We start from the raw sequence: 26,336 nt of genomic DNA, 5'->3' as shown, positions 1-26,336 counted from the left end.
AGTTATCATCACAGATATTTCATTTGCATTTTGTTTCATATATCATAGACAATATTATGAAACTGTATTTATCAATTTGTAAGCCAAACCATCATGATAAACATCTTGTGAGTTGAACTTGTCTTATGAACTACTTGTGCACGGGTAGAAATCAGAATCCAAAAACAAGATTATGACTCATGATATCATGATTCCAGCATGTTTTCGTCTTATTAAATTACACCATGATTTGGTGCTGAGTCGCGCATCCGTTTATGATCGATAACATAAAAAAAAGTTAAAAATAGCATACATTGAGATTCGAGCCAAGAACCTCCCGGTTGTGAGCCACGTACTCTACCACTCAACCACTTCGTCATCTGAAATTCTTAATGATTCATTATATGATCAAAATGTGTATCCTTTTTCGGACCAGTTCAAGACAGATTTGACAAAAACTAGAACAAAATGCGAAACTTAACAGCCAATGATATTGTTCCACAATTCCCTTAGGGGTCGTCCATAAATGACGTAGCTTTTTTGTGTGGAGGGGGGCTTCACGAATTTGTGACGAAGTGTGACGAGGGGGAGGGAGGGGTCCTAGCTAGTGGACGTAGCATTTTGAATCAAGTCGGTTAAAAGAGAGACGCTGAAAAAAATGGCATACACTTATTTTGTATCAAACTTCTTTTTTTTTTTTGACTTCTAAAATTAGGTTATGAAATGATGATTCAGCTTCAAAACATGCAAATGACAAAATTGAGAAAATATCTATGAAATTTTAGACTTTCTTGCAATCAAACAGATATTTGGAAGCTTTAAATAATTATGTGAATATTATATTATATTCGTATCTATATTAATAAATTTATATATAAACAACATAAAAGTTTAATAAATAAATTAAAAGTCAATGCTTTAACTACTTAGAGTATATTGTTTTGCCATTTGCTAACAAGACATAAAGTCAGCCGTTTTAGTTTTATTCATATTTTCTGTTGGGGCTTTATTTCTTCAAGATAATAAAATATGCTCTTTTTGGCAAATATAACATTGAAACAAAATGTTTATTCCGTGAATTATGCATTTAATGTTGCAGGAGATCTCCACCCAATCAACTCATCGATTTGTTTTGATATATCAATGCTCTTGATGGAATAGTCTGAATATTAATGAGGACAACAGCTTCAAGTGTTTTCAAAAATACCCTATCATTCAATTTTCTTAATAACTCGGTAATTTGAAGAACTTTTATTATTCAAATGTTTCATTACAGGTTGTGTAAGATAGTTTCAGTATGATAAAGTTCAACTGAAATATTAATAGAGATGCATAATTTGTATATAATCACTAAAATTTTCTAAACATTGCAAATATTTCAAGTGTAATTTTTTATGCATCTGGCAACTGATTGCTAAATGCATTTGAATTTGGATAATAATGACGATGATTTATTTCAAATTAATATATTTTGTTGATCATTTTCTTTGAAATCTATTTCATAACAACAAACAATTAAAAAAATCAATCCTCTAACGAAATTTCTGTTCAATACATTATAAAATATATTGCACCCTAACTCGACAGTCACGAGCTTCATCAATCTGATCAAACATTCTTTTTCACATTTTCTATAGTAAACTTGTTTTTTTTTTGTGGCAACAACAGCAAAAGTAATATACAGTCAACCCTCCATGAGTCGATATTGAAGGGACCATCGACTCATGGAAATATTGAGTCATAGAACAGCAATGCTATGGGAAGCTGTTTGAGGGGACCATCATAGTAACCATGAAATTTGATTTTTAGTATGGTTCCATGAGTCGATATCGAGTAATGGAGCATCGACTCGTGGAGGTTTAACTGTAGGTAATTTAGTCAATATGAAACTGGAAACCAAAATTATGTAACTTAAAAGGAAAATGTTTATTTAAAACTGTTTTCCAATTTACTTTTGAGCGCTAATGGATATCAAACTGTTAGATTAGATTATCCTTACAATTCAGTCAGTAATTAATATCAAACTTTGTATTGAACTTCTGAATTCCAATTTTTTGTTTCGATCCAGTCACTAAGGAAAACAAATAAAATTAAAATATAAAAGAGGGGATGGGGAGGTGCTTGATATGCTACGTATTTTCCAAGGGAGGGGGGGGGTTAGCAGTATTTTTGACGAAATTCTACGAGAAGTTAGGGGGGGTGTAAAAAACCTGGACCTGGGGACTGCGAACTAGATATCAACAAGCAGCTAGGCTGCTGTCAAGCTAAAATTTTCTTCGAAATGATCAGAGTATGCCTAGGAGTGTGCGACCGTTACTTCGTTGCGCTAAAATCTGCTACACATTTTATATGACACAAAACTATCAAGTGTTGAAAAAACGTTCAATTGGTCTTATTAATGCGTACATTTGTCAGAATTTTTGAAAAATATATTTTTAACTAACATACAGTCAGAAACTATCTGATTCTAGCTAATTTATTGAATTAATGCCTGCATCAAACTGCAGAAGCTTTGTGTGAAGTTTTTTAAGTGTACATCTTGAAAATGGTTTCCTAAGAGACAAGCAAACAAACAACAGTTAGCACTAGTAGAAAAATTTGTGTTCAAATTGATTGACCAAAATGTTGGAGACCGCACCCCTTAGGAAGAAACTAATAATTTCTGGACTGTCGTGATTCGCAAGTCAGTCAGCATAGCATAGCATAGCATAGACTGACTGTACATGTCAATGGTTGCTACTCCGTGATTGACCAGAACTGGTAAGAATTGCACTACGATCCAAATGAATAAGGGATGGGATTTTCCGCTTACTCTCGAAGTGCAATTTTAGCAGATCTAATATTATTGATCAATAATGGCGCCGGCCAAGTCCTTACAGTCAGTTGGGATGGGGAAGGAATGTTAGGGTGTAATGATTGTTGCTTCTAGAGACCGAGAATACCTCTGCATCTCCACAATCACCACGGGAAGGGTGTTTATTAGTGAGGGAGGAAAAGATCTGGGAGTCATCTCTGGTCGGTGATGCGATCCATGGACAAGGGGGAAATATACGACTTATATTTAAAGCAAGTTTTGTATTTTTGTCTCGAGAAGTTTTTGGTAGAAGCTTTAAAAAATACGTCAACATCTATAATGTCGAACAATTCAAAAGACGTTTTTATTAATGACGAAAACTGAAAGTTGCATGTATATATTTTAAATTATATGAAACAGGAATAATGCCGACACTTATAGTGACGAACCATACATAGTTTGTTTGAGAATTACACATGAGTATTACTGTGCATATTGTCTCGATATGGTAGAAGTTTTAGAAAATAGTCAACATTCACAATGTCGAACAATTCAAAAGATAATTTTTGATAATGTCAAAAAGAGAAAAATATATGTATTTTGAAATTTTATATGAAAAAAGCATAATGCCGACACTTATAGTGACGAACCATACAAAGTTTGTTTTAATATTACATAATAGTTACGCTTTCAAGAAAAAATGTGTTATCATAAGCATAAAACGAACTCACCAGTTGGTAATCCATTCTCGACTGAACAAAAAACTGACACTGACAGCAAAACTTCTTGGCGTCCCGAAAACAAACCGTCTTGCTTGGGCCTTCGCAAATACATACCCAGCAAGATGCTCCAAAACAGGGAAAAAAAATCTCCGGCGACGAAAACACGCGCGAAACCGTGAGCAAAATCTATCGGACGACGCAAAACCGAACTGTCCTGCTTGGGCTTCATGAAGCACTCGTCGTGATTCGCAAGTTAGTCCCATGTGTAAAAAATATGCATTAATAAAATCGTCCCCTTTATGCTACAACTAGATCACTCGAAAATCAAAATTTCGAACTTTACACATTGAACGTTTGACCGTTTCACAGGTTATTCACAGAGAATATGATTGAAAAGTAATCTTTGACTTGTTTACTTTGAATCACACGCTTATGATCTGTGAATATCTGTCAGATTTAATCAAGATTTATATAAATTGACACTTATATTGAGCTGTTCGGTATTCCAATCCGCATGGTTATTAAATTAATTAACTCATTACGCGTGGTAAAGATGGACAAATTATGGGTGAAATTATGAAAAAAAAATCCACTTGCTCGGCTGGGATTTGAACCCAGGACTTTTGTATGCTAGACGAGCGCTTTACCAACTAAGCTACCGAGCCACTTGGTGACCCAATAACTGAGTTGGTTACAAGTTTAGAATTCAAATCCCTACAGACCACGCGGACCCCTTTCATAACCAATATCTATCCATCTCATGTTCCTACACACGCGGAACGAGCGAGTGCGATTTATTTAGTGTTGAAACTGTTTGTCTATCGTACCTACATCGCTTCCACAACAACTGTATTGTGGAAGAGTAAAGATGTGGGAAGGCTATCAACGTGTCGTTCTCACTCAAGTGCCGACATGGCTACTACAGAGAGGCAGTAACACTCTAAAATAAATTGACACTTATATTGAGCGGTAATCCAATCCGCATGGTTATGAAATTAATTAACTCATTACTCGTCGTAAATATGGACAAATTATGGGTCAAATTATGAAAAAAAATAAATAAGTCGCTCTCGCTCGTTCCGCGTGTGTAGGAACATGAGATGGATAGATATTGGTTATGAAAGGGGTCCGCGTGATCTGTAGGGATTTGAATTCCAAACTTGTAACCAACTCAGTTATTGGGTCACCAAGTGGCTCGGTAGCTTAGTTGGTAAAGCGCTCGTCTAGCATACAAGAGTCCTGGGTTCAAATCCCAGCCGAGCACGTGGATTTTTTTTTCATAATTTCACCCATAATTTGTCCATCTTTACCACGCGTAATGAGTTAATTAATTTAAGATTTATATGTCGACAAATTGAACTCTAAAAATTGAAATTTCGAGTTATCTAGTTGTAGCATTAAGGAAACAAAATGTCCTTTTTACTCTTTTTTGCCTTTTGCGTGTTTGCGCATTTTTGCCTAATACAATAGAGAAAGTCGTATCATTAGTACAACTGAAAGATCGTGAGAAGATATGTTGAAAACTGATATCAATTAAATTTGATTTTCGATTCATAGCTGTGGTCCCATCTGGATATTATCGAAGCAAGAAACTTGCGGACTAATTGTAAAGTTACTCAAGAAGTTGAAAATTCTTGTTAAATGGATCAACGTAGGGGGAGATCCCCCAGTACCGGACACTTAAGCCACTAAATTCATAATTCGGAAAATATTGATTTTATGGGCTCGTGTTACCCATTTATGATAAATATTATCATTTTTATAGTGTACAAAAATAAATTTGAAAATATAAATAAGAATTTTGATATTGCATTTTGATGATGAGTTTTAGTACCAAATTGATCGATCTCGAAAGGTGGCACCCAATACCGGACAAGATCTGGAAATGCCTCGAATTCTGTAAATTTGAACATCATCGAATGTGTACACTATAGGAATAGTTTATAATTATCAATTCAATGCATTTGCTACATTTACAAGAATAATTTGAGTTTTTCTTAGTTTGCAAGATGCCTATCAAAAACCTCTTTCATATATGATGAAAAATAGCACATTTTACGATGTTGTTCTGAATGTTCATTATTCTTAATTTTATTGCATATTTGATACCATGATCGACGGAACCCATGAAAAATGAAAGTATTCTGAGACACTGATGCAATAATTACAAAGATATCATATAACAAATCAAGCTGTCCGAAACTGAGGGACAGGAGGTGCTTAACCAAAATTGTAATTTGTCCATATTAAGTTCAATTAAGGTACAAAATACATTCATACTATCAAATTAGGATTATGTTCGATCATGCTTGCGGGATCCGAAGTATTTTTTCATATTCAAAATATTTACTAAATTGGCTCAAACTTAAGTGGATACGTCAATTTCTTAAAGATTTTCAAACTTTTCTACTTTTTTAAAAAGGCATGCATATTTCAAGGATGTGTTATTCTACGCAATCATTAGTCTACATAATAGCTTTCTTTTCTACTAATACACCATCTTGATTGGACCATGATTTCTCAATGTTTCGGCTTTGTCCGGCACTGGGGGATCTCCCCCTATAGAAACTTATTTAAATATTTCGTCGGAATTTTGGAAACAACTCTGCTAGCATTTTTAATGTTTCCGACAAGAACTCTTTCAAAAATTCTCCAAAATATACTTTGTTTTTATGAATCATAGGAAATATGATCTGATCATTTTCTAAAAACTGGTCAACGAATATCTTGTAGAAATGTTTACGTCGATTCAGCCAAGAACTTCTACTGAGTGTGCTGTAACTGAGTGGAATTCTGTACGAATTGCTTAACTAGTGTTGGGTTGTTCCACGAATTGTTCGAACGATTTTTTTACAGGAATCTCTGGATAGTTCTCCAAGCATATTCCAGTTATATGTCATTAAATACTTCTAGGAATGCTCATGGTCATCTTCACTTCATGAAGGATTGGTGATAAACTTGAATCAAGCAATGTGCAGTTTTTCTGACGGGGTTTGATGGCGATAATGCCATTTTCTGAACAACTAAAGCGCACCAAGTCTACCTGAGTTGTTCACACAGTATCAGATTAAATTAATTCGTTTTTTTTTATTACGGCTTCTGTGTGATTCGATAAACATATTATATAACAAGCTAATGCAAGTATTTATTGCATGTAAATGCCTTTACTTCATGTCTAAATGTGATTTTCAGATAAACAGTACTTAGTGCGGTGTGGCTGGATAATATTTGAAAGAAAATAGATCAACGCCACCGGAGCAATATTTAATTTTAATTAATCAATTGCTGCCCAATTTCACTGGCCTCTATTTCTATGAGTTGCTTGGAATGGATAAATTGTAAAAATATAGAAGAAAGTTGAAAAAATATAGCTTTATATCTGAAAGTTGAATTTCCTCTGACGACGTGCGTTGGTTTATGGTTCGCTCTGGCTGAACAAAATTACAGTTTTTCTTGTCCACCCAAAGAAAATTTTTGATCTAAGATAACAAATTACTTGATATTTTTATGGTAGAAAGGTAATGATTATTTGAGTCCTCTGGTTTAAAAAAGTCAATTAGGGAAAAAATGGCACTTGGTGCGGTTTAGCAGAACCCCGACCAAATAATCCAAGAACAACTACATTTGGCTTAAGAAATTATGTAGGAACAATATCACTTCGTGTTGAATCATGGGTAGGACAATCCTTTGACTGTCCTACCAGGTATTTTTCCGCGTAGGACATATCCTACCTGTCCTATCCACTTCCCGTGCCACTGCACCACAGAGAGATTGAGGAGGAGCTTCTCTTCATCGTAGCATTGTTAAATGACGTGTAAATCCATTCGTTTGCTCGGTAACAATAAGCTACACACAATGATAACAACAAGGTTACCCATGGCTTTTAGGGCGAGATCACTGGTTATGCGAGCATTGTACACATTGCAATCTTTCCGGGCCGTTCTTGTAGAATGACCCAAATTCGCTTGATTCTTTGCAACGTGCTTTGTGAACTCGCTCATCTGTTTACCGAAACGACAAACACGCGTAAAGATGACACGACACATTTCATTGACATAGGGAGCCTCACGCTCGTTCTAAACAAACATTCCCGTCTCGATAGATTTGTTTTCCCCGTACATATTTGTTGCGAGACATTGCACTCTCAGATATTGTGTAACTTTGCTCGAGAGTACTGATACTGAGCGCTCCAGACATGGTTAGGCACCTGTTACCCATCTACGTGTGATCTGAAATCGAATGTTTACCTGCTCATCAACGCACAATCGAAGCGCAAATGTGCAACGTCGTCGCCCGGAGGAAGATACCGACTAAAACATCAAAACAAGCTCACCTCCCCCCTGATAAGATAAAGTGCGCGTGCAGAGGGTTGTCGAAAATAAAGTGCGAGAAATTTCTCGAGACGCACTGCACTGGGGGTAAAACCCGTGCAAAAGAAAATTGTTTCTCGAGCACAAACAACTAAGTCGCATCAATCTTTGCATACCATATTTCGATGTACTATTCAGAAGTCCTTGTAATGTCTCATCTTTTATAGTATACCCTAGTTTAGAATTCCGCAGAAATGTTTCTTTTACTCGGGCATCAACAACAAGCTTCAAATTGTGAGCAGAACTGTGTGGTGCACGTATTTGAATAAAATCTGCCATAACCGTAGTGGTCCTCGGATGGCTATCTGCCTATTTGTCTGTATGACAAACGACCAATAAACGGGGTAAGGCGAAGGCGTGGATGTGGGGAAAGATCTGCGGGGAAGTGTGATTTATCAGCTGAGTCGCTATCGGAGGACGTAAATCAGCTGAGAGCTGGACGCGTGCTGGGTGCTCCACGAAGCTCTCCGTTTCAAGTGCATCTGCTGACAATACGGGAGTAAATATGGTGGGCAATTATCGTTTATGGTATTTTAAACAATTCCTGGAATGTGATGACGATAAAGTGGCATTAGGCCGACAATCAAACCGTGATGTGAAGGTTTACTTGAAGAACTTTTGCAGGTAAATTTGATTGATAGTAGTTCAAATGGAGGTTATTGGAAATTTTAATGAGTAGTTGATTTGTAGAAGTTCTTAAGCTGAGTATCATAATAGCGTATCTGTAGTAATCAATTTATCTTTTTCGGATTTTTAGAATTGTTCATTAAGTCGGCAATTCTTGGAAAAATGAAATGATATATTTGCAATTGGTCGCATCATTTTTGAAACCGGGCAAAAATCTTGACCTAGCTTCTACCTATCGTCCAATTAGCTTGCGTTTCTCCATCAACAAACTTTTTTCTAAGTTATGTTGAACAGGCATGGAAGTTTTATTATAAAAAAATAAACTTCAAACATTATACGAACAGGTTCCGTTGAACAAATCACTCAATTTCGCAAAACAAACCATCAATCTAGACAACTACCTTAGACTCGCCCACGTCTAACGCGACCAGCGAACAAAAATATAATTTCTCGTTTCGAATTAGACAAACGATGATGACGACAACAACGACGACGGTTTACCTGCGCTTAACCAATCTTTATACCAGGATCAGAAAAAAGTACACCAAGAAGGAGACCAATGTTTCTGGTTTTCATTGATCTTGATTTGACTTTTTTGCTCCCCATCGTACTTCTCGCTATTCCCTCTCTCACACCGTTCAATTGTGGCAAAGTGGATACACGACCTCATTGATCCCCATTCACCGATGGCACCCGAATTTCGCGTGTAGCTCACTCTCGGTCTCCGTTTTGGCATCCTGTTTAGTGTCTGTTTGTTTGTTGTTTGCAAATTCAGCTAAATAATCCACCCACCCTCGTCTTCCCGGACCGGTCCCTCAAACGATAGTACCCGGTTTGGTATGAGGCCGTTAGGCATAAGGTCGTTTGACATAATATATTTAGAATTGGTCAGGTTGAAATACATCATATTACTAATTAATTAAAGAGACCTTCTGTTTGATCGATGGTTTCAGCTTTTCATTTATTTATTTTTTTAGTTGACATCTAATCAGATAACACTGAATCATCGATATCACGCCACAATACCCGGTTCGTGGCTGCATCTCTCCATCCTCGGTTCTGCCCCACGCTCGCCAAATCGATACGCAGTTGATCCGCCCACCTAGCTCGCTGCGCTCCACGCCTTCTTGTACCAACCGGATCCGAAGCGAACACCATCTTTGCAGGGTTGCTGTCCGGCTTTCTTGCAACATGCCCTGCCTATCGTATCCTTCCAGTTTTGGTCACCTTCTGAATACTGGGTTCGCCGTATTTAGAGTTGGGCGAGCTCATGATTCATCCTTCGCCGCCACACACCGTTTTCCTGCACACCGCCAAAGATCCTCCTAAGCACCCGACGTTCATAGACTCCGAGTGCTTGCAAGTCCTCCTCGAGCATCGTCCACGTTTCATGCCCGTAGAGGACTACCGGCCTAATGAGCGTTTTATACATGGTACATTTGGTACGGTTCTTTAGCCTTCTTTAGCCGAGCGGTTAGAGTCCGCGGCTACAAAGCAAAGCCATGATGAAGGTGTCTGCGTTCGAATCCCGGTCGGCCCAGGATCTTTTTGTAATGGAAATTTCCTTGACTTCTCTGGGCATAGAGTATCATCGTATCTGCCACACGATATACGAATGCGAAAATGGCAACTTTGGCAAAGAAAGCTCTCAGTTAATAACTGTGGAAGTGCTAATAAAAACACTAAGCTGAGAAGCAGGCTCTGTCCCAGTGAGGACGTCAATGCCAAGAAGAAGAAGAAGATTTTGGTACGGTTGTGAATCTTTTTTGACCGCAGCTTCTTGTGGAGGCCATAGTATGCTCGACTTGCACTAATGATGTGCCTCCGTATTTCACGCTTAACGACCACCACGAACGTATTCCCGTCTATCGTAACACTGCTCGACCCCACCAGCTACCATGTACTTTGTCTTGGCCGCATTTACCACCAATCCAACGTTTGCTGCCTCGTGTTTCAGACGGGTGTGCACTGCCGTTATACGCATAATTGTCCCATGTTGCTTTTTGTGCATTAAGACTTTTTGTCATCAAACAGTTTATTTTTACGCATAGTTTGAGACGGGGTTGGTGGTCTAATGGCTATCGCTTCTTCTTTGCAAGCAGAAGGTCGTGGGTTCAATCCCAGGCCCGTCCCTTTCATATATTTGTAACACTATTTCTAATAGCTGTCTTTCTCTATCTCTCTGCGTCATTATGGCGCAAACATCATCAGTTCTATCTATCGCTAGAATTGAATATATCGACTTAACCGCTTACCCCAGTGGTATCCATACGGTCGAATACCTCATCCATCGCTAACAAAACACTCCTACCTCCAAGGTAGCTGTGGGAAATGCAGGAGAGTCTCCGGTTTTCTAGTAACAACAGCTAACTAATTAACTTCCTTCCTCTCCCTTGTGGACATAAGGACATGGCCGCCGCCGTTATAAATCGAAAAATATCAAGGATGATGCGATTGTACATTGAAGATGGAAAAAAGCCAAAACCCAAGGTTCACCTGAGTGGTTCTCTGTGCAATATCACTATCCTGAATGATCACGGAGTAGCAACTACGAAGTGTATGTTCCATAAGTTGATCGTTTTTTCGTTTGATCAAACAGTTTATTTTTACGCATAGTTTTGGAAAACAATTCTTTTTCCGTTATTATATTTGTATGCTGCAGTGGCGTATCCAGAAATTATTTCTAGCAACATTAGGAAAAGAATTTTTTTTGACTAGCATACACAAAAAAACATATTTTTCAAACCCCTTATTCCTACCTACGTCCAAAACTGTCAAACTATTCATATTGTATATTGCAATAATAAATTATCTCAAATTTATGCATAAAAACTGAAAAATAAGAATATCAAAAAACTAATTCTGGATAATCGAATCTAAAATTCGGGTAATCGAATCCCGGATAATCGAATCCGACCTGTACCATTCAATGACAGATGCCTTCTTCTTGACTGCTATCCAAACAGTCCCAGAATGTTCAAGCTTGACGAGAGCTGCTAGATAAGATTGATACATCTTTCTACAGTCGATACTTGTCCTGGTCATGTCCTAGCATCAGCTAGGGATTGTAATTACAGTCATTCCTCGATATAACGTAACCTCTTCATAACGTAACTCGATATAACGTTATTTTTACCACGATATAACGTAACTTTGTTTGGTTCCCATATATTTTTTCCATTTTTTTTTATCGAGAACATGATTTATGAATGATTTATGATTTCCGTCATCCCCTCATCGTGTCTGTTCCAAAAATACCCATATTGAATGGGTTTTCAACGATTCTACCAAACCGGAGGACGCCATCTTGGATTTCAAAATGGTGTCAGACATCGATTTCCGTCATCCTCTCGTCACACCCGTTTCGAAAATACCCATATTGCATGGGTTTTTGACGATTTTGCTTAACCAGAGGCCGCCATTTTGAATTTCAAAATGGCGTCGGTCATCGATTTCCGTCATTCCCTTGTCGTGCTTGTTCCGAAAATATGCATGAGAACATACCTTGAGTTATTTCTATTATTTCTAATTATGCGCAAGATTTTGGTTTCGGTTTTTATATCAATGATAGGATAGATAGGGATAGCTACAGAATTTTGCAGATAGTATATTTTTCCCCAAAGATAGATGAGATAGATATGCTTGAACCATCAGTGATGAAAAAATGCTGTTAGAATCTCCATCCCTCTATCAATTGATAGAGATAATATAGTCTATCTTCTATCCATCATTTTTCAAGAAGTGAAAGTATCCCTATCACTACCTATAGTGATAGTATCATTTGATAGTATCAAAAGATAGACGTGATAATGGTAAATGAGAGGGATAAATTTGAAGCCTGTCCGGGTTGTCGTGAAATAAGTTTTTTTTCAAATCTGGTTTTATAACGTAAATGTATGATTTTCAATCCTTTTTCTTGTGGCAAATTTTCATAAGGGTTCCCTATGTTTATCGATAGTTCTTTTTTCTGAGTGTAGTTTGTTTAGCCTAATGTCACCCTCTCGAAGGGGTGAATTTGGGCCAATTTTACGGCTCCAATGTTCCTTTACATTCAAATTTCAATTATTTGTTCAGAATTTGCTATGTATTCTCATATTTAGCCGAACACATCAAGCCAAATTGCGAAATTTGTTCAAAAATAAATGAGAACTTACGCATTTTTGGTCAAATCTCACCTCCAACGACGGTACTTGCACATTTGTTTACAAATTTCTTTAATTTCGGAGGGTAAATAATTTCACCGTGAATTGAACTATTCGCTGACACGCTGAATGGCTTGATATGGTTGTGGTCTGTGAAGGTTGCTGCTCTTGAACGTTCTATCATCAAGTTATTACCGGTAACAAGTTTTAATGGTAACATTAAAAAAAATTCCGATTGCTATGTTCCACGATTTTTTATTGGTTTATAAATATTGTTCGATCACCTCATTTGGATCAAAATCCAAACTTTGCCAGTAAAATTTATTTGCGTTCCTATTCTTCTCAGTGTATGAAAAAATCAGAATAGGCCCTATGCAAATCAATTCACTTATGACTTGACACATCCTCCTCTGATTACCTGTAGAACAACAGGAGTGTTGACAAAATAGTTCAACTATTAAAAGACGTATATTTTATATGTTTCTCAGTAAGTTGAAGATTATGCAGTACAATATTCAAATAACAAAGTATTAAAAGGCTCAATTGTTACCAATGCATGCTTTGTTGCCTAATTCCAATAAATTAATTAGTCATGTTTGGTTTTTTTTTCTGTGAATTTAAATCGTGAATAATAAATACACCGCAATTGAATATGGTTTTCTGGCGACCTGGTCCCGTAATATAAAGTGATTGCTGACGAAATCAAAGTGCATTAATTTTAATTTGTGATTGAAAGCATAAAAAATAAGTATTTTCGAGTGCTTTATATACAAATCAAAAGTTCAATAGTTCACAAGTGATCGGTGCGTAGCTTCTGTAAAAAAATTGGCATTGGAGCGGAGAATTGGACCTTTTAAAGTGGTAAGTTTTTGTAAGCTGTTCTTGTGTTGTTTCATTCGGCAGTTCACGAATGATGATAATTTCGTAAGCATTTATTTCATTTAATGATAAAACCCATGTTATATAACATTTTGGTGAAAGATGTGATTTACATGGAAGATTATAGTTCAAGGAATATGTTGAGTACATTGAAGTTAACTCTTGATCCGTAGATAAATTTCAACAAGGACGATAAGTTAGTGCTGCTCATTCCCAGAATAATTGTCTTCAAAAAGTAATTCTTTCAAAGATTCTTCCAGGATATTCTCAAGAGATTTTCCCCTCCAGAAACTTCTACAGCATATTATTCAGGAATTTACACCTCCAAGAAGTCATCCAGGAATTATTTCAAAGATTCCTCCAGAATATTACAGGATCAAGGAATTTCTTCAAGCACTCATCCATGGATTCATACAGAAATTATATTGATGATTACTCCAGAGCTTTTTCTAGTCATATGTCGAAGAGTATTTTCCCAAATTCCTTTCAGGGATTCTTCATTAATTCTCCCAAGGATCCCTACAGGGGTTCCTACAGGAATTCCTACTGGTTTTTTTTCAGTAATTCGTTTGTAATTTTTTCCACTTATTCCTTCTGAGATTCCGCCAATTATTCCTCCAGGGGTTCTTCTCGATATTTCTCCAGGAATTTCTCCAGATTTTCCTCCGATAATGCAAAAGTTATCTCTATGGAGTCCGTCAGGATTTCTTCTAAAGATTCCATAGAAAAATCTTCCAGGATACCTTAGAGAAATTCCTAAAGAAATATGTGGAGGACTTCTCGGAGAACTACTATCAGGAATTCCTGGAGTAGTTCCCTGAGAAAAAACTTGCGCATTGTCTGGATGAATTTCTTTTGTGTCGTGGAAAGGATACCTTAAAGACTTCAAGGACTGCTACAGGAGTTTTTCTGATTTTTTTCTAGGTAATTCCGGAAGAATTCTTGAATAGATTCGTTAAAAGGTTCCCGGTGGAAAATTTTGTGGAACTATTGGTACATATTCTCTAAGGATTTCCTCCTCCAATTATTCCTGCAGGATATACTAGAATTTCCCAAGGAATTCCTCAAAACATTCATCCCAAGATCTCTAGAAAAAATCTTCCAGTGTTCTAGAGATTTTTCCAGAATATTTTTTTCAGGATTTTTTTGCTGATTTCCTTCTAGGGATTTATATATGAACTCTTCCAAGGAATCTTTGATGATATTCATGATATTCCTGAACGAACTTTGGAAAATACTCCAGGAGGAAAATTTGAAGGAATTTCTGGAGAAAAACCTAGTGGTAGAGCCTAGAAATTTTTTAGAGGAATTCTTTGAGAAACTGCTGGAAGTATTATTGAAGGAACTACTGGATGGATTCCTGGAGTAACTCTTGGAAGAATTCCCAGAGGTATTCCTGTAGGTACTTCCGAAGGAATTTCTAAAGAAACTCCTGGAAGTATTACAGGAGGAACAACTGAAGGAATTCCTGAAGAGGATTTACTTGAAGGAACTCCTAAGGAAATTCCTGAACGAACTTCTGGGGTAATTCCTGAAGATACTGCTGGATGAATTCCTGAAGGATATTCTGAAAGTGGATATCCTGGAGGTATTCCTGAAGGAACTCTTCGGAGAATTCCTGAAGGAACTCTTGGAAGAATTCCTGTAGCAACTGCTGAAGAATTTCCTGAAGGAACTTCTGGTTGAATTCCTGTAGAATTTCTGGAGCAATTACTGAAGGAACTCCGTGAGTTATTTCTAAAGGAACTCTTGGAAAGATATTTGGAGGAAAAATTCCTCAAGGAACTCCTGAAAGAATTCCTAAAGAACTTCTGAAGCAATTCCTGAAGAAACTTCTGAAGGAATTCCTGTAGGAACTTCTAAAGGAAATCCTTAAGGAACTCCTGGAGGTATTACTGGAGGAACACCTAGAGGGATTCTTGAAAGAACTCCAGGAGGAATTCCTTAAAGAACTCCTGGAGGAATTTCTGAAGGAACTCCTGGAAGCTATCCTGAAGGAACTCTTGGAAGAATTCCTAAAGGAATTCTTGGAGCAACTCCTGAAGAATTTCCTAAAGGAACTTCTGCAGGAATCCCTGTAGGAACTTCTGGAGGAATTCCTTAGGGATCTCATGAAAATATTACTGAAGGCATTCGTGGAGGAAGTCCGGAAAGAAATCCTAAAGAAATTTCTGGAAGAATCCCTAAGAAACTCCTGCAGGATTTCCATTAGGAATGCCTGGATAAATTCCTGAAGGAACTGCTGGAGGAATTCTTGAAGGAAATTTTGAGATTCAAACCATTGAATAGTTCGACATTTCAAATGTCGCCGCACTGATAGTAAGCTTTTTAAGCTGAGCTTACATGAATCGCATCAGTAACCAAGGTGAATCTTGATCATGTAGATTTTTAACCCTCTCACTAACAAAACTCGTTCCTGGGAAAACCATGGAACTGATGAGGTGATCTCGGTCTCTAGCAGCAATGGACGTCACACTAACATTCCTTCCCTTTCTGAATGACCGCAAGGACGCGGCTGGTGCTGGTATTGACATAACTATGTTTTGAGTCCTCGAAAATGTACATTGAATATGGTATGCTGCTCTCAAGCTATATTGTACAATTTAGATTATTCTGGTCAATCACGGAGTAGCAACTACGAATTGTACGGTCAGAAATGCTTAGCTTACCGTGATGAATCAAAATCCGGACGGTACCAATATCTGGACGGTTTGGTTATTATCATTAATGATGTAAAACTTAAATAATAACTTGAATAATTTTATACAAAACTTCGTTATTTAGTTAGCATTGCCTAATAATTTGTAAAAATAAAAATAAAAATGTTGTTCCAGTATGACGTGAAGAGAACATGCCGTAGAAAAACGCTACTGTGCGTTCAACCTGTTCAACTGCCACTGTTGAACCAAATCCCATATCAAGTGTGTGCTAGAATAAGGGCGCACACTGGGGTAGATCGCTGTTTTCGACGCCCAAAACCTCTAGTACTCTGGATATGTATCCTAGAGGTTTGGTGTCTTCGATAAAGTATTTTGAAATAATTTTAACTACATTTTCACTAACTCAGAATTGATCTAGATAAGTGAAAACTGATCTAGATCAGTTTCATATTTTGATAAGAGCGTCCTAGTAAAAAACTTTCTTCCACAAAGTTGTTTATTGATGAATGTTTGACATTTTTTCCGAAGACACTTACACTCTATCACTGACGTGGATGGCAATATATGACAATTTAGTAAAAACAGTCGAAGCATTGATTTTGACCATTTTTTCAAATGAAAAAAATGGTTAAAAAATATTTTGTCATCGAGTCTTAGAAGCTCAACTATAACAAGTAAATTTTCATTACTTACTAGCAAAATATTCATATTTTGTTATATTTTTAGTAAAAACAGTCTAAAAATAGCATTTTACAAAATCTTATCCTGGATCCTCATGAAGCGGCATATGGCGGCAGCTAATTTTTTTGTATACGACTAGGCAAAATATAAGTTTCATTGTCGCGAAGAATGAACAGTGGGGCCACGTGGGGCTTTTTTGTTGTGGCGGTTTGGAAATTTGATGAAAACATGCTAAAAAAATGCTTATATTTGATAAGATTAACATGAATTTATATTTTTAAAATTATTACCTAAACTAATTGAATGTTGACAAAGTGTTTCGAAGGAGTCATGTCTAAACTGGTGTTTTAATAAACATTTAAACGGAATTCAAGATAATTTGTCTCATATGTGTATCTACATCCTTCGATTTTTATTAGGGTGATAATATTGTGTTCAATGAAAGTCATATTATTCGATGCAAATAAATGAAATACGTCTGAATTCTTCGGGTAATTCATATATGTAGGTTTTTTTCTAAATCTTATTTTTCTCTAGATCTGAAAGTAGATTGAAAGACATGTATCCCATTTTAAATCACATGCTTACAAAACTTTCTTTTTGTCTGATCCCTAAATTATTCTAGCAAAAAGCCCCACTCGGCCCCACTTTGTTTCTTCACGACAATGAAACTTATGTTCTTGACTAGTTGAGGACAAAAAATTAGCTTCCATCATCTGCCAGTTCATGAGTTAACCAGGATTTTGTAAAACATTATTTTTGGACTGTTTTTACTAAAAGTATCATTAAATCTGAAAATGTTGCTAGTAAATGTTGTTGAATTACTTTTTTATTATTAAGCTTTGAAAACTCGATGACAAAACATTTTTATCCATTTTATGTATGAAAAAATGGTCAAAATCGATTTTTGGACTGTTTTTACTTAAGTGTCATACAGCGTCACCCACGTCAGTGATAGAGTGTAAGTGTCTTTGGAAGAAATATCAAAAATACCTCAATGAACAACTTTGCAGAAGAAAGTTTTTTGCTAGGACCCTTCTATCAAAAGATAAAACCGATCTAGATCAGTTTTCACTTATCTAGATCAATTCTGAATGAGTCAAATGAAGAACAAATTATTCCAAAACACTTTGTTCAAGACACCAAACTTCTAGGATGCATACCCAGAGCAGTAGAGGTTTTGGCCGTCAAAAACAGCGATCTGCCCCAGTGTGGGGCGTATGTCACATGATCGATTTCTCTTCATCGATCCTCTCTTCTTCAGATTTCAACTTTCCAAACAAAATTGAAAACTTTGAGAGAAAAAAATTACATGAAAATATATAAAAATTTCTAGTGTTTAAGGAAATTTTTATATATTTTCAAGTAAAAAAATATAGTTTTATAGTTTTTACTGAAAAGTTTAAACCTTAAGCTTTCATTCCATGAAAAATACTGGAAATCGGATGAGCTGTTCAAAAGTTATTATTTTGTTTTGAATAAAAAATCAAATCGCTGAAGCCAACAGTGTGTGCCGATGAAAAATTACTGATTTTTTTTTTTTTAATATATCCCAAAAACTAAAAAACATGCATCGCTAAAAATTTGACAGAAAACGTAAAATTTTTTGAACTTTCAAGAAAAAATGAGAACAGCAATAGCCCAATTGGTCCCGAGGTCTTCAAAACACGAAAAAACTGAAATTATTGATTTTTTTCATGTAAAAAATAAAAACAATTTTTGTGAAATTTCATATTTTTCTTGAAAAGTCAAAATCTTTAGCTTAATTTTTTTTTTCCGTCAAAAAAATAAAATTGGTCAAGTGGTTTAAAAGTTAGAATATTAAAAAAAAAAATCGCGATTGTTCTGGTCACCCTATTTCGGAAATGGTCACCCTAATCAAAAAATCCAAAAACACATGTATCCTTATTTCGGATAAGGAACAAATTAGCAAATTTTCACGGAGTTCGGTGACCCACTAGATTGGTTTTTCATGGAATGGCTGATGTGGAAACACCAATTCAACGAAATAAGTTGAACAGGTTACACTTTTTCTCTCTCCGAAAGATTCCGGCACGCTAAGAAGTTTCCTAATAGAATGATTTTTGTTCGGAATAGATCGGGTGTCCATCCAAACATATTTACATCAACTTAGAAGGATATCCACATTATAACGAGAGGTTTTAATAATTAAAATCAAATTGATAACAATCAAATGCATAACCAGCATACGCAAAATCGATTCATTTTTTTATTATTAAGCTAGCAAATTCTGGTCTTTGGTAAAGTTAGCGCACTCAATATGGAAATGGAATGTTCTTAGAGTGTAAAGCATGATGATGCTAACATTCATGCAATACGCAGTTGGTTTCTTTCGACACGTTCAACCGGCCGATTTGAACAAGCTGAGGAAGATGATAAAAGCTCAGGAAGAATATATTGTGACTTGAGGCCGGAATCATCGACACGCGACAATCGATTTTTCTCAAAACCTATGCGTTGAACCTAACGTTGGACATAGTGCGCTGGACAGCGGATCTGGTGGACTGCCCAGTGCACTTTGTCCGACGTAGCTCCGTCGCATAGATTTGGAGAAAATCCGTTTTTCGCGTGTCGAAAATTCCGGTTTTCAACTGTGTGAATACATTATCAATGAAATTATCGATAACTCTCCCCTCTGTAAAATTATTTAGGGGGCAAAAAGTGCTCCACCCCTCCAAAGTTGGCGCCTATGTTCCAAATTCACGTCAGCAGTCAGCCGCGTGGACAGTAACAGCTAAATCTCATCCAGAGGCTTATTTGAAGTCAAAAAATGAATCATTTCATAAGAAAGCTATCGAAATGTTTAAGAACCGCTGAAGTGATTGTATCGCCTGGAGAGTTGATGTTGATGAATAATTGATTTGTTAGAAAAGGTTATTGATTTATGGCATATCCAACGAATTTTTCATCAGATATGTTAACCCTCTAATACCCAAATTATTATTTTCGATCTAAATATCATTTTTAGTTATCTAAAATCGTTCTTAACACGTATTGGACAATTATTTATTTTTACTCGCAAATCTATGAATTTTGGTTTTTGATTTTAATAATTTTTCTTTTTGAACATCCCTACACTTCTTCATTTTTTCTTGAAGCCTCTTCTAGTTACTAATTATTAATATTAAATTATTAATATTTTTCTGGAAATATCTTTATTTTCCGTGCAATTAACGGAAAAACAGGTTTGAAATTATTTTAATACCACCAAGCTCTTCTTTTGTGATAGGTTGATCGTAGAAAAATATAAAAGATACGATTTTTTACATTACACGTTAAATGTACCCCGGGCATTTGTAGGTTATATAAGAATACAATTTTTCAAATTATTTTCAAAAATACAAGAAAGTTTCAAAAGTAATAAAAAACTTTTCTTATATGCGTGTTATGAGTCAAGGTTTAAGCCAAAAATAAAATCATTTTGATTTCCGAGCTACGAAAAAATACACAAAATTCCAAAGTGTACCCCGTCTAAAGGCGGGGTTGGGTATTAGAGGGTTAAATCATGTTCATGTGTCATGAGCTATCTCTGTTAGAAGAATAAAAATAAGCGATTAACGGGTTGTCCATAAACCACATGGTCAACTTTTTCGGATTTTCAGCAAGACCCCCTCCCCGCTCGTGATCTTTTGGCATAATCAATATTTCTGTGGACCGAGGAGATTTCCTAATCGACCATTATCCCAAATCACCTATATACCAATCGAACTTATGCCAAACAACTTTATCCCAAACGACTTTATACCAAATGACCCACGCCCCATCAAACCATCATCAAAGCATCGATGATGCTGCCAACCAGCCAGCGTGGTAAAGCTCGTCGAGACTGTTGTGGGTCGAGTATCAAACCCATGAGATGACCTTTGCCGGATTATTGATTGCTTTCTCTCCCACTCCCCTTCTCTCTCCATCGAATCATGGTTCTGCGGGTCATCAAATTCCGCTTCGGGCAGGTTCGATTGATTTTGAATTTCTTCATTAGCAAATTGGACACGAGTCAGGTTACGATTCTGATCGGTGCCAAATTTGATTTCGTTGGCTTTTAATGGCAATTGATTCGACTGCTGGCAGTCCAGTGTCACAACGTCTTCCAGGAAATTACCCTCGAAAAAAAAAATGCAAACACAACAATCAAGTGCAAGTGCAAATTTGTCAATCGATTAGCGACCGGTTAATTCGCTGTCATCGCTGGCGATTGTTTTGCTCGCTGTCTGCGCCACGACGCATATAAATTCATGAACCAACCAATTTGGGGGTCTCCCAGGGGCTGCCAATTTGTCACTTCGAAAACAATTGGAGTTGATTTACGACTGGAACGGTCGCTGCATCCGAAACTCGTTTGCTGATGCCCGTAAAATGAACATGCAAAAGAAATAAACTCTGGGTTTTTTTTTGTTATTCTGGGAAAACTTTATTTAAGAATGTTCGGATGAGTTTCTGGAAAAATCACCTACAGATAGCTTACCCTTTAATAACCGTTAAGAAAGTGAAAAACTACGAAACCCCTAAGGCATATTCATATCCTGATAAACCTTGTTTCAATATAAACACGAAATTTACAGACCATTTGTCTAGATCTCTTGGTAGGCAGCGGAATGGAATGCCAAAAACATTTAAACCAATAAACGACTGCCAACCGTTATCGTAGTGTCGAGTGCAAGGTTGTGCATATAAATAGCCATATATTTCTCACCATCCACAACCATTAGCAAGCGGTTCGCATTTTGATATGGCCATTTTTGGGTGGTCCTGAATGCAGTGTCAGAATTTTACGATATCATATCCATTTAAAGTTGCATGCAAATTTTGAACCACTCCGATAAAATTGCAAATGACTGAACATTGAATCACCCACTTCGTGCAGCAATTCTCATACGTTTCTCCTGCCCCTTCTTCTCTACCATCGACCGACCGTGATTGTAACCTGTATGCAAGTCAACGCGTTGCCACTAGCAACTTCCTTTACTGATATACTTTTCTTCGCCCTCCGTTTCAGGATCCGTAAGGTAAGTTTCGTGGATACCTCGAACCTCAATCCGGCGCAGATCACACACCAACCAGAGCAGACTTTAGGTCTCGATTTTCACGCGTCGACTCCGGACGACGCAAATAACACACGTTCGAACACATGGAGCTTGCGGTTAGCCACAGCAGCCCAGCCAGAGGTACCTATCAACCGGATTCAATGGGCAGAAGGGTGGCCCGAGATGATCGAACTACAAATACCTTAAATTACACACCCCAAATTTGTTCATTTGGACCCCCAAACGATACTGTTAGAAAATTTGAGTGAAATCCGTCAACTCTGAAATGCTTCTGGGGGTCCAAATGAACAATTGTGGGGAGCAACATGTAACCCAAGATTTTTACAATTCATATTTTCTTATACAAAAATGGGCCACCTCAACGCGCAGTGTCACATCGACAGCCATCGTCACCCAGTTTGAGTCAGGTTGATGCAGCAATCGGGTGCTGCGGTTGGTGAGTCCCAGTTTCCAGATTAGCACCGATGTGCCGTTGCTACCAGCTGTCAAAGGTTGCAACTTGTCAATCGGTTATCCTAAGGAGGGGAGGAGAGTGCTCCCTGACAGAGTTGTCAATCTGCGTAGTTTATTTAATTTGAGAAATAGCGATCGAACGTTGCAGCGATTACTGGAGCGGGACCACGAGCGTTTGCAGGTTGGGTTCAGCCCAACCACCTCCAGTGCGCATCGTACCTTTGTGCTGTGCGTACTCACATTCTCTCTGCTCTTGGAACACTCTTAAGAAATAAAACAGTACTTTTGAGTGCTAAAAAACGGTGCTTTTCAGTGCTACAAAAACAGTACGTTTCACTACTATTTTTATACTTTTGATCCCTTTACGATCCTTGCTAGGGCAAGTGTCTTCAATTTTTTGTTGGACCCGTTAGCGAAAGCCAGCGGTGGTTATCCTTCTTGGACACTATTTTAGGAAAAAAAAACATCTTAGAAGGTTACTTTTCGTTTATTCACTAAACATGGTTGCAACCTCAAACGAAAGGAAGGGTGAATCTCTGAATTTACAATTTCATTTCTAAAAAGTGGGGTTAAAAACTGTCACTAAACGTGGCAAAAATGGAAGATAGGACGTTTCTCCGGAATGCGCGCTTTCTTCCAAGGGTGAATTGGTTGATGTTGATAATTGCATCGAAATGAGCAATCATTTCGATGCTTTAGACACATTTTCCGAACACCAAATAGAAGCAGCCTCTAGCCCAGGCTCTTAGATTCAAATGAGGAAGCAAACAGTGCCGACTATCGTGGTCAGTTGTTCGGAATTTGGAGGATTTAGGCAGGAGATCTTGAACTCCATTAGGGGAATCGAGGTTTCCTTACAATTTGCAAAAAAGTAGACTGTCGCGTTTTGCCGGAAACTCTTGAAGATCGCCAACTTCTTCTCAAACATCTTGAGAAAAAGCACAAATTTTCTACTCATGACGACAAAACTGAACGTTTGTTCAAAGTTGTCTTGAAAGGTCTCTTAAGCGACTATAAGTCACCTGAAGAGATCAAAAATGGAATAAATGATTTACTTGTATTTTCTCCAGTCCAAGTAATCATTATGAAAAAGAGAACCCTATCTGGCATTCTTCGGAAAGGGCTTTCTCAAGAATATTATCTAGTTCACTTTAACAAAAAAAGATATAAATAATATTAAAGCTTTAGAAAAACCAAGGCTTATGTTCGATGTCCATTTCCAGAAACCTGGATGAAATTACCAGAACTCCACTCAGTGCCTTCGGTTTCAAAAGTACCAAACATTGCCACATAGATGCTAAATGCATGATTTGCGGAGGTTCTTCTCACGCCAAGGACGTCTGTCCTGTAGAGGATGATACCAAAAAGTTTGTATGCGCGAATTGCTGGGGCAATCATAAGTCTTTTGGGATTGCCCTTTGCGTGAGTGAATCGTCAAGGCTCGTTCCAGGAGGATGAACGATCATGTTTTTCGTTTCCGGAATTTGCCTGTTAGAGTATCGAACAATGCTCATTTTGCAGTTAACTTCTTCTTCTTTCTGGCGTTACGTCCCAACTGGGACATAGCCTGCTTCTCAGATGTTCTTATGACCACTTCCACAGTTATTAACTGAGAGCTTTCTTTGCCGATTGACCATCTTTGCATGTGTATATCGTGTGGCCTCTCAGGAAGATTATAATCATACTCATTCACAAGTTCAATCCCTGGGGTAGCCGTTCGAATCTTTTAATTTCTAATGGATCTACCCACGGAAAATCCAATGCCAATATTGTGGCCGATATAATTTAAACTTTTTCCCTTTTCATACTACGAGTAATCGTTCTAATTTTTTCAAATCAAATGGAAAATACCACAGGAAACTTCTATTCCGCCTCTTAATCTACCAAAAATTCTAACGGTTAATCATCGGATAATGGACCAACTTCAAGTTATACTTGAAATTGTTTTTGTTTTACGTTTCTCTAATGGATCCAAAAATAATTTAAATATTTTGATGCTTGTTCTTTGGATGGTAAAGAGGACGAGCTGTTTAATTTTCTAATAACTAGAGAGCCGGTACCAATGGTTTTAATATACCAGTAGATTGGACTGTGGAATAAAACGTACATTTTTTGATAAAAACGACATGGGCTATTTTTGGTGGATAGATCGTCTCTAGTTTAGTCGATTTGCCAAATTTCAGCTTTTAATTTTATCAAAAAGTCATAAAAATAATTAAGTTTATGCGAAAAATTTGCTCCCTTGCACCAGCTGTTGCCGTCGTGTTCCAGTAGTGGATTTACGGATGAAAGCAGTTTTTAAAATGGATGTATAAGAATGAAGAAAAGACCCAGAGATGATCTTTATGCTTCATTCGAAAGATATTAGTTGCTGTTCCGAGGGAAAAATGTTAAGCCTATGTAGAAATTCATCATTTTGTTTAAAATTCATTGTATCATTCCCGAACGTCTACTACTGGAGCACTAGCGCAACTACTGGAACACGTGTACCAATAGTGGTTCAAGCGATTTTATGTTTAAACATTAGTTTTTTCACTCTTCTTATATTTTTTCCATATAGTAGAGGTTGAAATCTTTTTGTTGACGCCAAAAGATCTTTGTTAAGTCTTATCGTTATTTTCTTATGATTGTTTTTATAGCTTAGGTAGTCCACTAATGGCACCGGCACCCTAAAAACACATATATAGCAGTTATAACTTAAACTAATTTGAAATCTGGACCCAATTTTTTTTGTTTATTGTAATAATTGACTTGATGGGGCATATGGAGGTGTTGCAATTATCATTCATAGGCGTACAAAACTACACACAGTAGCGGGCCTTCATACAAAGGTCAGATAAAACTTTAAATACGTCTCAAATCGCTTGATAATGGTAATCTATTAACTATCTTGGATATCTGATATCATCCCGTTGGAAACAACTGTTAAATTGAAAATTCGATTTTCTAGTGACATTTGTCCAAATTAAGTTTTTTCATCGAATCGTATCAGTGTTTGGATTTTGATCATAATTAGTCGATCGAACCAATTTCTGAGAGTGTAACAGTTCATGAACCATAACAGTTCGTGGCACATCGCAATCGGAGAGCCCTATGAATGTAAACATTCACTCTTTCGTTTGGTACACGGAGAAACAATTTCTGGTTAAACCATTTCCGTTTTTTTTTTTTTTTGATACTACATTTCACATATTTTTGGTTTTTTAATCAAACTTTCAGTTTTGAGATTTAGAATAAATTTCACAAAAAAATGTGATATAATCTAAATGAGTAAAACACTTTTTTATATGTCTTCCTGTTTAAAGAAAGAAGAACAGACGTTACGTGAAGTTTCGCAAAATTTTTTTATCATAAATGTATTGATAAATTGTTTCTTCACTTAATCATAAAGCATTTTTACTCATTTAGAGGATTTGGGAATGGGGGTTCATAAATGGACACGTTTGGTCTCATAAGGGAAACGAGGTTAAAATTAATTTTAATGGTCGACTTCTTTATGTTTCCAATATGCCTACAACTAAACCCATTTGAAGAAAACATCCCATTAAACAAGAAACTAACGCTCCATTTGATAGAACAAAAAAAAAAAAAGATTTGGAAATGGTTTAACCAGATTTTTTTTCATCTTACAAGTAAGAAGCAGGCATGTTACCACTTAACCAGTTTTCACAAATGATTAGTATTGTGCACAAACTGAATCAAAAAGAGCTCATGCCTGCCTGAGTGGCTGTCGAGTGGTGTCACAACAAAGGTGAAATTGTTGATTACTGAATTGTTGGTAGCTAATTTACGTTAGTCTGTAATTTTTAGGGATATTCTGATAACAAATGAACCTCACGATCTATTTTTAATGAGTACGTATCAAAATCTTTGGAAATTGCAAATAACAATATTGTCACATTTTTCATAGACTTCGCCATCGGTTCCTGATAAACCGACTAGCTCATGTAAGACCACTTACAT

General features: G+C 36.8%; 1 protein-coding gene across 1 annotated transcript in view; it reads left to right on the top strand.

The window, feature by feature from the left end:
* Window positions 1-26,336, top strand: part of LOC5569443 (uncharacterized peptidase C1-like protein F26E4.3) — a 306,047-nt gene that overhangs the window by 13,024 nt on the left and 266,687 nt on the right. The window contains exon 2 of the mRNA XM_021840968.1: window positions 21,872-21,881. The gene's annotated coding sequence lies outside the window, so the exon portion shown is untranslated. The remainder of the gene's footprint in view (window positions 1-21,871; window positions 21,882-26,336) is intronic.

The sequence above is a fragment of the Aedes aegypti genome, chromosome 2 (genome assembly GCF_002204515.2).
Source record: "Aedes aegypti strain LVP_AGWG chromosome 2, AaegL5.0 Primary Assembly, whole genome shotgun sequence".
Lineage (NCBI taxonomy): Eukaryota > Metazoa > Arthropoda > Insecta > Diptera > Culicidae > Aedes > Aedes aegypti.
This window is presented reverse-complemented; position numbering and strand designations above follow the sequence as displayed.